The sequence below is a fragment of the Desmodus rotundus genome, chromosome 10, assembly GCF_022682495.2.
Source record: "Desmodus rotundus isolate HL8 chromosome 10, HLdesRot8A.1, whole genome shotgun sequence".
In the NCBI taxonomy this organism is placed as follows: domain Eukaryota; kingdom Metazoa; phylum Chordata; class Mammalia; order Chiroptera; family Phyllostomidae; genus Desmodus; species Desmodus rotundus.
Genome location: NC_071396.1, coordinates 97212882 through 97228864, shown reverse-complemented (window position 1 = coordinate 97228864; position 15983 = coordinate 97212882).

Genomic DNA, 15983 nt, shown 5'->3' with positions numbered 1-15983 from the left:
GTGTCGAATGTGTCGCTTGTGTCGAATGTGTCGCTTGTGTTGCTATGCACATTTACCCTTTTCTTTAAATGGTGTTACATTATAGTAAAGTTAGAGATGTAGCTAGTTTCAGATTTTTTAGTTGCACATTTGTGTAGTTGACCACAAATAATCACTATTAAGTTAATTATAAATAAAATAGAAGATGACTTTGTATAGGTATGTTAACTAAAACCCTGAATCCAACTTAGACTGTAGTCTCTATCTTTTGTTGAAATTTTTTGTTTTTAATCACCAAATATATAAAAACTTTTTTTTCTATTATGTAGGTACATGTACAGGATGGGGCAGGGTAGGCTTATAGTTGTTAATATGGCAAAATGCAGGGGTGAGCAAAAGTGGGTTTATAGTTGTTTGTCTGGAAGAAGAGACACGCAGGTTATGATTGCAGCGGCGGCTGTGTGAACTGTTCCCCGTGCTCCCGGCTGTAAACGACTGTTGCTCCCCCCGGTGTAAAACAAGAAGCGCAGTTTCGCATCCGCACAACTTCAAACCTACTTTTGCCATTCCTGTGTTTAATTTGCTAAACACCTTCTAAAAGGTTTTGTTGGCAAAAATACTACTCCATTGATGAAATTGATTTGATGAAGCTGGTTGGAGTAAACTATTGCTTTTGTTAACGAGCAAGAAAAAAGATATTTCTAAGATTGTTCTAAAGAAACAGAAATTCTATCCATTCTTAATACTTAGAGGTATTTATTCCACACCCAGAATAAGTCTTTTTATTGTTCGTTTTGGGTAGATTCTTAGGCCGTGCTGGGAGACCAGAGAACATAGATTCGATGGTGGGCGAGATTACTGCCCTAGAGTTACTCCACTAACTTAGGGTTAGCCTCCAAGAGTATGCAAGGTAAATTAATTGGGTGTGCTACAGTATTTATATAATTCCAGCATAAATGAATGACCAATAAATAGGAATTTTTTAACTTTTACCCAATATAAGGTCAAGATCTTTCAGAGGACCTTGGAAATAATCTACTTGGAAGGCTTTCTTTGGCAAAAGAAGCCAAAACTTTGTCTGAAACTAATGTTAGCCAAGATAAACACTTAGCAAATTCTTCTAAGTCTCGGTCTGCCTTTCCCTTAGTGCCTGAGTTAATTTTCTTGCTCATGGAAGTATTGGGGGGAGGGGCTCTAGGAACCCTGTGGACATGCATTTCCAGGGAATCAAAGCCCCACACTGGAAAATCTGCAATGTGAAAAACCAAAGGTAAGGCAAACCTATTGAGAAGGACACCACAATATTCCATTTTTACAACTTTGGAGAATAGATGCTAACCTGAAAACATTTCGTTTGGCTAGCAGTTTAATTATGATATGTAATAATATGTAATTCTTTCTGTAAAGGGTTTTAACAAAGGAATCCCCTTGCAAATACGTTTTTAGCAAGAGTAAAAAAGGCTACATAGAATACTTAGGTTTAGGAAATTGGTGTAGGTATGTTATTACACTTCAAATTATTATTAGTGAATCTATAAAACACACTGGTTCTCAATCTGCTACCTATCCCCCCCCTCAAATTTCTACTTGTTTCATTTCAAAATTTTTTATAAATAGGGCTAGGGATGTTTATGATACATCATGAACATTTTTTCATGTTAGTATACTTCCATAACATAATTTAGTGGTTGCGATAATACTGTTGTATAGCTATTTCATACCTTAGCCATTTTCTGTTAGTGATTTAAGGTACTGGGCTCCACTAGCATTGATGAAATAGGGAGGGACATCGAGAAACCTAATGAGATTCTGTTTAATAAAGATTAGGAGTAGCTATTCTCTTTAAACTGTTATACCTTCCTACTTGGATGTCTTAGAGTAATTATTTCCCATTAAGTGTCTTCAGTTGACCATGTGAAGTAATTGAAAATTATGAAAAAAAAGTTCAATTTTCCTGCCATTTGGGATATTCTGTGCTGCCTCTGTATTAGTGTGTATCTGCTTTTACATTTTAAAGGTAGCATTTTTACACCTGTGCAAGAGAACTTCCATCTGGAGGAGGCGAGGGTAGATACTTTAGCTAGTAAACAGTTCATTGGCCAATTCATTGCTGGGGGATTGGAAAGAGGGAAATGGCTAAAGAGAAACCTGGCCCTCCAGGTATTTTTTTAGAGGTCTCTGGGAAGATGGAGAAGTTTGTAACCTGATTCCCAAATGAGTTCCTGCTGCTTCTGTATTTAAAATTATAAATTTGCAGTCTTTGTAAGAGTGTTTAAGTACCTTTTAAATTTGCAGTCTTAGTGGGAGTGCACTTAAGTGCCTTACGTCTTAAAGAGGAGCTATGATGTACACAACAAACTGAAAAGAACTGGCTTAGTAGTAAGCTTGCTGGTTTCAGAAGACAGGACCGACGTGTTACAAATCTTGTTCAGAGCCTATCAGCAACATCCAATGTATCATTTACTGCACATGTTAATATTGAGCATCAAAATGGGAAAAGTTAGTGTCACCATCTCAAGGGCTGTACAAAAAAAACCTCAAAAGTATAGAGACAACCTACGTGTGCCCCAGAGAGAGATGGAGGTTCTGCTAAATTAGAAAGTTCAGCAACAGGTTAACAACAGTTAGCCTCTATTCAAAATGAAAATTTGGGGTTTTTTTTTAATGTGATCCTAGAACTACAAGAATGTATTATTTTAAACTGAAAAACAAATTGTAGGTATTTCTGTTTGAAAGCACAAGGCTCTATGTATTCCACGACAGTTCCCAAGAGCAAAAGCAAACAATGGAAGTTTTGACATAATCTTCCTGCAGTTTAAGGGGACTCACCAAGGCGTTGTAAGCGACTTGAATGGGGTAGTGGTTTCATGCCTACTTGAGTCATAGATGTAAACTACCGAGCTGTGGAAACTAGACATTGTACTTTAGAGATAAATCTAAAACTAGAGAGCTAGGACTTCAAAAAGGACTGAGGGAATGCTTGATAGCCTGTGGGTTTCACTAATGCTAACCATTTGTAAATTACATAGACTTCAAGTCTTTGAGGTTCACTATTAGGTGGCATTTAAAAGAATATGATAGTAGAGTTAACAAATAACCATGCCTACTATTAAGAAATTACTGAGTCCCGTTGGTGAAGCAAAGTTTTCTGAAAGGAGGACCTAAACCGCAGAGGAAAACGAGGGATTAGCTAGTTGATTTCTTCCTCATTGCTGGAATCTACAAGTACTTATTGGAAATAGTTTTAAGAATTGTGTGTGTGTGAAAATAATTGTGTGAGTATCTAAAAGCAACTCTTAAAGCTACTTAAAACAGTACTACCTCAGGGAAGGACCCCCACCCCCACATCTGGCTAGTGATGAAAACCAAGAACAGACTGACAATGAGGGGGCTCTTGGTTGTGTTTGGATTAAATGGCAATTTTCCTTTGTTCTGTGTATTGCAGAATTTTTACCTGGGAACTTTGCACATTCTTAAAGTCAACCAGTGGTATCGTTCAGGATGTTTCTTTTTGATTCTAGAAGTTGCAGTTTTCTCCAGGCCAGACATGTCTTAGGCATGCCTTTTCTGTACGTGAATGGAGGTTCTCAGTATTCACATTCTGAAAAGCTGTCATCTCATGTTTCTCTTTCCAAGCAGGTAATTCCTAGTAGTTTTTTCAAGAATCCTCCCTTCAAAGATTGTGTTTGTGGTCAAAGTTAACAGAAATGGTCCTTTTACTTTCATTACTAGTGGGCAAGCCTTATCTTGACCTATTCCAGTTCCTCAACCTTGTTCGTGAACTTGCCCCCTCTTTTTGTAACTTTCCCCAGGAATAGTGTTCTGCTATCCCTTCCATCACCACCTTAGGTAAGTAAACCCTTCCCAGTAAAAGATGGAACCAGGCGGACTCCAGATCTGTGTCCCTGAGGTCTATAATCCCAGGTAGAGCGCGGAAGGGGAACCGAGTGTGTCATCTCTTACAGTATATCTGATGTGTCGGTCACGACCCGGGGCATTTCCCTGTCGTTTAGTTTTGCAAAGCGCTCCTGGGCTAGGCCTACAAAATTTATTTTTCAGCTTTGGATTCTATTTCAATACAAGTTCCTTTAATTTCCAGCTTCAGTAGAGGGCATCTAATCCTATATTTTGCAGATTGTGTACTTTTGGTCTTATTTTCCTTATCTGGGAAATGGAAATAACCTATGAAGACTGCACAAAATTCAGCTCAGATTGAGACCTTGAGATGTTGTGAAATAAATAACTACTTTTCCTAGGTAGCATCCCTCTTGTTCTGGTTCTTTTAAAAAACCCAGCATGACCCTAAAAAACAATGAAGTACTTACTGCTGAAGAGCAGTGTAAAGTAAGAAGACTTTGGGTTCTAGAACACTACCCCTAGTTGGGCGACCCAGTTAACTCAGGTGCATGATCTCATTTAATCTTTACCACAGCCTTGGGGGTGTAGGGACTATTGTGTCCATTTTGCTGAGGCGGGGGGACAGGTTTGCTATTATGACCCTCTAATTTCGACTGCATTTTCACATCTTTGCCCAAGAGCTGTTTCAATCTGTGCTGACCTATGAGTTTCTCGGCATTCTGAGGTCACAGTCTCAATGTGTACTGTGTTGGGGGTGAGGGGTTCCCACACCACCAACTCTCAGACTTAAGCAGGGTGTCTAAGAATTCAACTCAATTCTGACACTTGTTAAATAAAAAAATTTAAATTCCAAGGCTGAAAGTCTTAAAGGGTTTATTGAACCATTGCTGGGGGCTGGAGGTTGGAGGGTTGGGAGACTGGGTCCTGGGCTTGGAGTCTAAACCACCAATCACAGTGCCCAGTGGAAAAGTCAACAAGCCCTCTGCCCTGGAGTTGGCAGGCATTTTTATACATCAGCTGGGGGGAGAAAGATGTAAGGTGCTCTGCATACATTTACACTTCTGTAGAGAAAGGGAGTAGGAGAAGGTGAAGCGGGGCTAGTAGTTCTGGGGAAGGAGCAGAGTCCCAAAGGAAGAGAAGCCTTTGCTCTTTTGGATTGGTTGTAGACAGCAATCTGGAAAACTCGTGTATAAGCAAGAAGTGGGAGTTCCTGGAGTTGGGTGGTGCCTAGCTATTAGATAGTTGCAGAAATAGCCACCTGGAAATTAATTCAAAGTTCCAACATGAGCAGCCTTGTCAGTTGGCCCACAGCAAATTATTGATAGGCTTACACTCCAGCCCACCAATTTACAGCATCTCAGGAATTTTGTCATTCTGCCTGGTGACAGCATCAGATCCCACAGGGTAAGGGCTCAGTCCTACAGCCCCCTCTCCCACCTGTGAGTCAGGTTCCTACGCCCCCCTCGGGTTGGATAAATTTGCTGGAGAGGCTCACAGAACTTAGCAAACATTTTACTTAGTAGAACAATGCTTTATAACAAAAGGATATAACAGGAACAGCCAAATGGAAGAGATGCATAGGTCAAGATGGGGCAGGGGAGGGCACACAGCATTTGTCCCCTCTCCATGACATCACTCCAAATCTCCCTGTGTCCACCAGCCCAGAAGCTCCAAACCCTGTCCTCTTGGGATTTATGAAGGCTTCATTACATGGTCATGGTTCATTAAACACCGGGCCATTAGAGATTGATTCCACCTCCAGTGCCCATCCTTAGATGAGGTCCAAGAGTCACATCATTAACATAACAAAACACCTTTGTCACTTAACACTTAGGCATTGGATGCCCAGGTTCATCACCCCTGCTTGCTACTTCTCACTTGCCCGTGAGCATTTACATTCTAATTGAGATGCCACTCCCGATCCCTGAGTCTCAGGGCCCCTTCTTCACAACGCTGTCTCTTACACTGCCCAGGGACTCTAGAGATCTCTCTGCTGCCAGGCCCCAGACCACTGTGCCCAGGGGCTGGTTTCATAGCTCACCAGGCCCTCTGGCTTCTACACTTGCCACCCCGGAATGTATTTGGTGAAAGGTACTGTGTTTGTGGAACAATAAAGAACTAAGCTGCCTAAGGACCCGTGTTCTGGGTGCCAAGGTGGTATCTGAGGATGGCACCTTTCTGGAAAGTCTCATTTCCAGTGGTTTTGCCATTTGACCCTGGTTCCCTGAAGGAACCGGAGGTCTTCAGAAGCATCGCCCCAGGCTTTGGGATGTGTTGGGGAGTGTCTTACTTTATGGGGCTTTGAGAGACCTCCTTATATCGTTTACTCTGCATTATCAAAAGATGGGGGGGAAGGGGCAGGGTAGAAAAGGCCACCTAAGTGTGAGTCCTTGGTCCTCTTCCAGATCTGTACCCAGTGTCCCCCACTGCGCAGTGCCAAAGCCACTGGGGGCTAACCCTGGTGGACTTCATCCTCCAGGGCTTGATATTAACACTGACGTGGTCCAGCAAAGCTCCAGGTGGATTTGTCACTCTGCCACTCAGATCTTGAGGAATCACTGGCCCGTCTACTAGGGAACCACACCCCCTTCAGACCTTTCCACCCCCTCCTGTGAGTTTCACAAACACACCCTTGAGCCAGAGCTGCTTAATCTCCCCTGAACATTAGAGTCACTTGGGAGCAATTTGGACCCGGTGCTGACGGCGACTGTTGAGAGGAGGTGCGGGTGAGGGTGTCAAGCTCTCCAAAGCCAGGCGTGTGGACTAAGCTGCACGCCTGGAATTTCTTTAAAGCCTGTGTTTCACTTTGACCGGTGAACAGTTTGCATTTCCTGAACAACATCCGTGTCTGATACTGAAATACCTTAAACGACTGAAGTCCCCACATAACCTGCTAAGAGTAAAACCAATGCTCCTGGAAGGCGCTTATCACACGTCCCGCACCTCTGGTGTGATTGCTCTTGTCTCGGGCAGGTGGGATCCAGACCTTGAGAAACCTTTCGTGGCTCTCACCACGTGTGAAGCTTTGTCATAGAGGAAATCCTCCGGCTTCAGGACAGTTGATGGTTTTCCCTGGGCTTCTGGGAACCCCTTTCTCATTTGAATTGGTGCCTGGATTTCCCCAGGGTCAGGCTCAAGGGCTTCTCTATAGGCTGCATAGTTACATTTGCTTCTGAACACAAGTAAAAGAGGAACAAAAAGCTCTGTGCTTGAGTAGCATTCTATTTTGACCAGGAAAGAAGGCACAGATGGGCTGGGGGAGGAGGGGGAGATCTTGACAGAGTACATTAGGGGATACTGAGGCCCAAGCCAGGGAGAGAATCCCCTCCTCCACCTCCAGAGTCCTCAGATTTGGGCGGCCTCTGGTGCTCTCACTGAGTGCCTCACTTTCTTGTTCCTTCATCCCCGAAAGGGCTCCTTACATTATTGTGTGTGAGCAATCCTGGGGCACAGGGCAGTTACCCAGTTCTGCAGATGAGGAGGGAAATGAGTTTGCCTGGCTGGGCACCCGGAGGCTCTGGTGGCAGGATAAGGACTGGGGCGCTGAGCCTGTACTGGCCACTTGGTTGCAACAACCTTGCCCAGTGCCAACCTGCTTAAAGCTCTGAGCTCACAGCTTATGTTACCTGTGGTAAAGAAAAGTCCCTGGGTGTGAAATATTTCATTCATGAATACTATGTGTCTATTCTGCGGTGTGCACAGTAATCAGAGTCTGTTTTCTACACACTGTCCTACTATCAGCAAGGCCAGCCTGGCCCACGTAGCCGGGTACAGAGCTGCGTGGGGCCTCTCTGAGGGTGGGCCTGACTCCGCATCTCTGCCTCCCCTCCCCCCACCCCCACGACACACCCTAGAGGCCTTCTGAGGGACTCCGGCTTAGAGAGAAGCCTTGTCCTGACTGACACACCAGTGTGATTCTGAAGAATGGCATCACTCAGAGTTGAAATGCAGGCTGGTGGTGTAGCCAGCTTCCAAAAGGAAGCCATGCAGGGGGCTGGTCACGTGGAGGCGTCCACATACAGAGCATCCAGCCAGAGTTCAGAGTGGGACCCACATGCCATTTCAGAAAGGGGAGAAGACTAGGAGAGGAACAAATGTACAAATTCTGAGACTGACCAGGGGAGACAGCAGAGATCAAGGTGACCTTCTGCCCAGCAGGCTAGATCCTTGACTAGAAGACCAATAAAGAGAGTGGCCTGGCTCCTTTAGATTTCTGGTCCAGGATGGGGGTTCTGGTAAGGACAGGGTGAATGATCAGTCCCACCTGCAGCCCTTTCTGTCAGGGACAATTGGACCTGGCCAGGCAGAGGGATGGGGCTCTGGAGGTAGCTGCTGAAAACTGAGCCAAGATGCATCCTCTGGAGGCGCTGGCAGCCCCCACTGTTCCCAGGCCTCTCCCTAAGCCCAGCCACCCTTTTTTGTTCTTTCCCACCAGCATGTGTCAGCTGGGCCCTGTATTCAGCCTGCGGAAGCAGACACATAAAAAGGATTCTGTCCCCAGCTAGAGGGGTGGTGCTCCTTCCCACTCAGATCTCCCCTGAGGTTTAGGAAGCGGGACTTGGGTGCATTCTTCCGATGCTGATTGAATCCCTCCCATTTGGGCAGCTTCGCATGCCCTTGGCACCAGTGAGAAAAGGAGCAGGACAGGTTAAAAATAGCGCACAGCTGGCCAATGCGCACCGCCGACAGGGCCAGCTATTATAAACAAAAAGTCCAGGTGACGCAATTTGTTGCGAATGTCTTTGGCATGCTTGGGGGTGTGGCTTTGCATTTCTAGGAGCACGTGTTCGGTTAGTGGAATGGAAATAAACATCAAGTGAATGTTCGGTTGCAATTCAAACAGCAATGTGCTTTCATGTCCAAAATGTGGTTGTCGTCCATCCATGGACCTCAGGTAATTTGTGGTCGTCAGGTGCTGCTGAAATCAGCTCTTTCTAGGAACGGGAAATGGAGACTGCAATAAAAGGAAGCCACTTGTTGGGGTTGCTCTGAAAGGCATGTATGTTAGTGTCTAGGAATGGCTGCCACAGGCCAGTCTCCCGATTGCAAATAAATACTGCCACTTTTGAGAGAGCCAACATTGTGAACAGGGAGCATGTATTTACAAAGGAAGCTTTTAATCACTGTATTAGTTCCTACGCCTGTTATAACAAAGAATAGCTAGGGGTCCTGGGACAAGGATGCTGGGCCGTCTACTAGTTTTACTCAGTAGCCTGTAAGTAACTCAGCTTTGTGCCTCAGCAAAATGACGGGCTGCCCAGGGACCTTCTGGGTGACTTGGGAATGACTAAAATGTCACTTGCACAAATGCCGAGGATCTTGACTTGGGTGAGAATAGGGTCACTGCCCCCACAGCCACCTTTGTCTTCCTTGCCTTGAAAGGAAGAATGGACTGTATCGGATGCTCTGGAATTGGCTCATTTTTGCATCTGAAACCCTTTAGGTCTTAAGGCATTTCACACTGCTGTCTTCCTGTTTGAGGTCCAGAGGGCAGATCTTGGATGGCTGACAAAGCACTAGGACTTAAAAAGCTTTTTTTGTTGTTGTTCAAAATCACATAATTATTAGTTAGTTGGAGCTGGCACTCGAAACTCCAATCTTCTATTTTGCATCCTGCCACTCTTTGTTACCTGGCTCTAATTTTCCCCTCACCCTCCCCTGGAAAGTTCGGCCAGAGGAAGCCATCTGCCACCGATAGATGCCGAAATTCCAGCATTAGAGCTTCCTCTCTTTTGCTTAAGGCACGAGTGTGAATTAATTGCTTCTAGGAGCAAATGCTCCTAGAAGGCAGGTTTCCCTAAGTCAGGGATCAGCAAGCTTTCTGCACAGGGCCAGACAATATCCCAGGGTTTCGCAGGGCATACGACCTGTGTCGCAACCACACAACTCTGCCGATGTAGCACAGCAGCAGCTGTAGACCACATAACAAATGAACAAGCCACTATTTATGGTGCTGGCATTTAAATTTCATGTGATTTTCACATGCCACAAATTATGCTTCTTTTGAGAGGAATTTCACACCATTTAAAACGTGAAAACCAGACTTCCAGCCAGGATGGAGGCGTAGGTAGACACACTTTGCCTCCTCACACAACCAAAAGAAGGACAACAACAAATTTAAAAACAAAAAACAGCCAGAACTGACAGAAAATCAAACTGCATGGAAGTCCAACAACCAAGGAGTTAAAGAAGAAACATTCATACAGACCGGTAGGAGGGATGGAGCCGGTCAGCCGGGTGGAGAGGACTCACAGCAAGGTGGAGGCTGGTGGAGGGCCGGTCCCACATTTGCATGCAGATAAACTGGGAGGAACAACTGGGGAATGAGACAGACCACACAACCCAGAGTTCCAGAGCTGGGAAATAAAGCCTCAAACCTCTGATGGAAAACACCTGTGGGGGGTTGCAGCAGTGGGAGAAACTCCCAGCCTCACAGGAGAGTTTGTTGGAGGGACCCACAGGGTCCTAGAACGTACACAAACGCACCCACCCGGGAATCAGCACCAGAAGGGTCCAATTTGATTGTGGGTAGCGGGGGAAGTGACTGAAAATGGGCAGAGAGCGGAGCAAGTGGCACTGTTCCCTCTCAGACCCCTCCCCCACATACAGCGTCACAGCGCAACGCCGTGTGTTGTCCCGCCCTGGTGAATACCTAAGACTCCACCCCTTACTACGTAACAGGTGTGCCCAGACAAAAGAAATGGCCCAAATGAAAGAACTGATCAAAGCTCCAGAAAAAATACAACTAAGCAACAAAGAGATAACAACCTATCAGGTGCGGAGTTCAAAACACTGGTAATCAGGAAGCTCACAGGAATGGTTGAGTGTGGTCTCAAAATAGAGGGAAAAGTGAAGGCTATGCTAAGTGAAATAAAGGAAAATGTACAGGGAACCAACAGTGACATGAAGGAAATCAGGACTCAACGGTTTGGAGCAGAAGGAAGAAATAAACATTCAAGCAGAACAGAATGAAGAAACAAGAATTCAAAAAAATGAGGAGAGGCTTAGGAACCTCTGGGACAACTTTAAACATTCTATCTGAATCATAGGGGTGCCAGAAGAAGAGGAAGAGTAAGAAACTGAAAACTTATTTGAAAACATAATGAAGGAGAACTTCCCCAATATGGCAAAGGAAATAGACTTCCAGGAAATCCAGGGAGCTCAGGGAGTCCCAAAGAAGTTGGACCCAAGTAAGCACACACAAAGGCCCATCATAATTACATTACCCAAGATTAAAGAGAAGGAGAGAATATTAAAAGCAGCAAAAGGAGTCAGTTACCTACAAAGGAGTTTCCATTAGACTATCAGCTGATTTCTCAAAAGAAACCTTGCAGACAAGAAGGGGCTGGAAAGAAGTATTCAAAGTTATGAAAGGTAAGGACCTACATCCAAGATTACTCTACCCAGCCAAGCTCTCATTTGGAATTAAAGGGCAGATAAACTGCTTCCCAGATAAGGTCAAGTTAAAGGAGTTCATCCTCACCACGCCCTTATTATACAAAATGTTAAAGGGACTTATCTAAGAAAAAGAAGATAAAAAATATGAACAGTAAAATGACAACAAACAACTGTCAACAACCAAAGCTAAAAAAACAAAAACAAAAACGAACTAAGCAAACAACTAGAACAGGAACAGAATCACAGAAATGGAGATCACATGGAGGGTTATCAGCAGGGGGGAGGGGAAGCAGGAAGAATGGGGGGGGAAGGTACAGGGAATAAGAAGCATAAATGGAAGGTACAAAATAGACAAGGGGAGGGTAAGAATAGTATGGGAAATGGAGAAGCCAAAAAACTTGTATGTGTGACCCATGGACATGAACTAAGGTCAGGGAATGATGGTGAGAAGGGGGTACAAAGCAGGGGGGAGTAAAGGGGAGAAAACAATGGGACAACTGTAATAACATAATTACATATATTTAAAAAGAAAACATGAAAGCCATTCTCAGCTTACTTCATGCAGAAACAAAGGGCCAGACTCTGCTGTAAGGGGTCCTCAGTCAGGGGCTGTGCTTTGGGGGTGATGGCTCTGACGAAAGGATTGGGTGGGGACCTGAGTGAGCAGGAGACCACCGAGGCCCCAAGCAGGGACGTGGGGGATGCAGACAGGTCATGGCCATCTGCAGTGTGGCCATTGCTGTCACAGCACAGTCCCCTCAGCCCACCTAGAAGGGGGCAGATGCCACCCGATTGTTAGTGCAGCCACTGCATCTGCAGCACCCACTTGGGCTGTTCAGACCTCACAAGAGCTGTGGCTCTAACCCTGGCGTCCACTGGCGGAGCGGGAGCCAGATGTGCCCCATCCAGCTCACAGCTGCACCAATAATCAGCTCCTTTTCCTGTCCCCACATCCAGCTGCGAGGACCCAGCCTCTGCATAATGAGGCTGGCAGGGCAGACAGCGCCATGCTGCTCCTACGTTTGCGGGGGTACATTACTGCTCCCTTGTTTGTAAGACGAGAAAGCCCTTTGAGGAGGAGGTTGCCACCCTGTAGACCGCCACTTTGATCTGCGACATGACAGACATGGGGTATAAGACGCTGTGGACCTGAAAGCACTTCCTCTTATTAGCTCATTTGGGTTTCCTGAGTGGAGTGAATAAGGAGATGTAATTATCACCATTTTGCAGGTGGAAAAACTGAGGCCAGAGAACTAAAATGACTTTCCCAGGGCACAGAAAGGCAGCAGCATTTGTATCCAGTTCTGTCTCCAAAGACCTGACTCTGAAGCTTTCAGTGCACCAGGAAGACTTAAGGGGATAGGTGTGCACAGAAGAAAGGGCTTCTACAGGGACCAAGCAGGCTGGCACCCACCCAGAGTGAGAAGGAGGGGCGGGCCAGCCCCTCCAGCCTCAGCCTCCCCTCTGTCTCACTGTGGGCCCTTAGACCTGGCAGCAACTCTGGTTCTTCTGCTGCTTTGTCTGGGGTGGAAATGGGCTTCAATCCACTGGCAGTGCCAGCTGCCTGCCCCCTCTCACCTTGCCTAGCAGCAGTCCCCAGGGACACCCACCAGAGCCCCAAGGCCCTTCTGCGTGAATGAATAGCCCTCCTGGCTTTTATCTCTATTCGCTCATAGATATTTGTTAGTTTATTGTCTGAGGTGCAGTCAGCACTCAATATCTATTTGTTGCATGGATGAATGAGTGAGTTAATTCTCTTACCTTCAGATGCCCCAGGGAGGCCTGGATAAGATTCTCCAAGTTTAGCCTTCATAGGCACTTCGGGAATGTTGTCAGGTCGGATCAGCACACCGTAAGGATACGAGGGAGCATGCAGCTGGCACTTTGCACACACATGCTTCCCTCTCGTGACCATGCACAGTCGGCTCCCTCATCACCCCGTTTTCCAGAACAAGGAACTGAGGCTAAGAGGTGGGGTGAGGATTTGGACCCATCTCCGAGACTCCACAGCCCTTTCTGGGCTCTTAGTTGTGGTGGCAAAGGAAGCACCATAACCCTAAAGACAAAGCTTGAGCCCAATACAAGGAGTGCTGAGGAAGGGGGGAGCCAGCCCAGGGCCCCCACGCCTGCCTTACCCTGTCAGTCCCAGGCACAGGCTGTGCTGGGGGCCAGGCAGGGACTGCTCACAGCTCCCTCCCCTCTCCCACCGGCTGAGCTGAGCGCCTGGGACTGGAATTCTATTTGCCATTGGTTGCCAAAGGAGGCAGGTGCAGAAAACTGAGACCACAGTAGGACTTTCCTCAGAAGTAAGCGGCCTGCATGTACAGGGATGTGATCGGGGCCCCATATAAGGTACACTGACTTTCTACTGCCCAGCCTGGGCTGGAAATCCCATTGAAACCTACATCCCTTCTGGTACCACAACTTCTGGCTTTCAAGTGTCTCCCGTAATCATGCATTTAAAAGGAGGAGAAAACTGGGTGTGAATATGTGTGGGAGGGAGCTGCAGAGCAGCAGGCCCCACCCGTGCTGGCCCGAGACCTCTGTATTAGCCTTTGCCACCGCATGGGAGATGCTGGCCTCAGCCTCCCGTCTCTGCCCTGGATGATGATGTGTAGGGGACAGAAGAGCAGTGTGTGACCCATTCCCCACTATTCACAGCTCCCCGCTCACAGGACAGTCCAGCTCCTCCAGGCTTACATACCCGCCACCTCCCTGAGCCCAGCTGCTGAGATCGGCCTTCTGAGAAGGCCACAAGACAATAAGAAACACACGTTTTCTTTCCTGTAACATGCGATTTCCTACCACACATGTGGTATTGAAGATTTGAGGTCTACGGCTGGTGAGTGGCTGCACAGGGTCTTTGCCACCAAAGCCTGAGCCTTCCCAGCCCTGTGCCCTTGGGGGAGCCAGTATAGGGACCCCAAACCCCTCCTCCTCCCACCCCTGCTCTGGGCCCACCCCTGGACCATTCCTTAGCACTCATTCTAGTTCCTCCCTTTCTGGAAGTGATCACAAAGCCAGGCCTAAGGCTCAGGGATCCATCTCCAAGGGCAACTGCAGGCCCGGCAGTGTGGCAGGCAGGGTCGGGGGAGTCGTTGGTCCTCAGGGGGCCCTCGTCTTCACTGAGATGCAGGTAGAGACAGCAGCCTGCTTCCCCTTGTGCTGCGGTCATTTCTATAGACCGGCAGTCTGGTCCCCCCCCGCCAGCAGGTCACCCGGGAACCTGTGAGAAGTGCCGAGCCCTTCTGAAACTGAAACCCTGGGACTGGGCCCAGCGACCTGTGTTTTAACACGGCCATCCCTGTGGCCCCGAGACATCTAGGTGTGAGAGCCACTGGCCCCCGAACGCCACCACCGGTTCCCGTGCCACCCACCCCGACCGGGCTGTTCACACCGCCACACACGTTCTGATTATCTTAATTTATAAATTATGTCCTCGTGCTATTATTATGCTATGTGCAATGTAAAACACCCAAAAAAGATTTAAAAGGATGAGGTTAACACTATTTTTTAATGTCTTGTTGCTCCTCTGTAACACAGAATACCCTTCAGCACGGATGACGACAGCTGTAGAGTCGTATTTTATTTCCTCTTCCGGATAATTTCAATTTTGGCCACTCTTGGTCGGATTACTTTTTAAAGCACTGTTGTTTCTACCACGCAGCGTGGCTGACAGCGAGCTCACACAGGCACGGAGCAGAGTCCAGTGGCCAGCGTTGTCCTTGTTAGCGCTGCCGCCGCCCCCAGCGTCCTTCTCTGCAGTGTTTTAAAGCCACTTGTTGTTTTTGTGACAGTTTACTTAAAAAAAAAAAAAGAAAGAAAATAGAATCTGTCAGTTCCTTTCCATGGGCACCCCCCACTCAGGCCGCCCTCGCACGCGACAATCCAGGGTGCCAGAGTGGCCAGCATTCACCATGAATAACGGTGTGGGGCTTTCTCTCTCATGTTTAAAGTAAGACATTAAATAGATGGACTATCATTTTTTTCCCGCGGCCCCACGTATCAGCCACACCCTCTGGGATGTGCGTACCCCACTTTGGAGACCCCTGCCCCAGACCGAACACAGCGTCCCCCTCTTCCTGAAAGCTCCGTGGAGAGCCCTAACGAGACCTCATCCGTCAAGAGGGTCTGCCAATAGCCGTGGGGCCGATGAAAGGAAGACAGCGTGGATGGGTCACAGGGGCCGGCCAGGCCCCCTTCCCTCCACTAGGTTCGCAGAGCCTCTCAGAGGCCGGTCTGATAGGACCAGCAGCTGGACAGCCCCAGCCAGGCCTTACTCAGCCCGGACCCACCTGACCCGGAGCCAGCCCCCAGTCCCAGCGTCCCAGGGCAGGCCCTGGGGCTGGGGCTTTCCTTGGGGGCCGGCCCCAGCGGGCCGCCAAAAGCAGGGGACAGACAAGGGAGGCTGCTGCTTCACCAGCTTCATGGTGGCATTTCTGAAATCTCATTTCCTGTCTCACTCCGAGAGGCAGGTGTTTCTGTTTTTAAATGTCTGCCGTTGCTATTCCGGTCGTGTGAGTCGCTAGTTTTCCAAGGACTGAACTATTTTTTCCCCTGGTGGAGGCACAGTTAGCTGCCAGTCCACCCCAGCTGGGATCAGTTGGGTGGCAAGTGGCCCCTCCCACTGCCAGCCCAGCCCAGAGACCTGGGGACACTCCACAGACAGCTGGGGCCCTAAGGCAGAGCGGGCAGCATTCTCTTGGGCAGTTAAACAGCCCTCTTTGTTTTGGTTCCATTGCACAAGT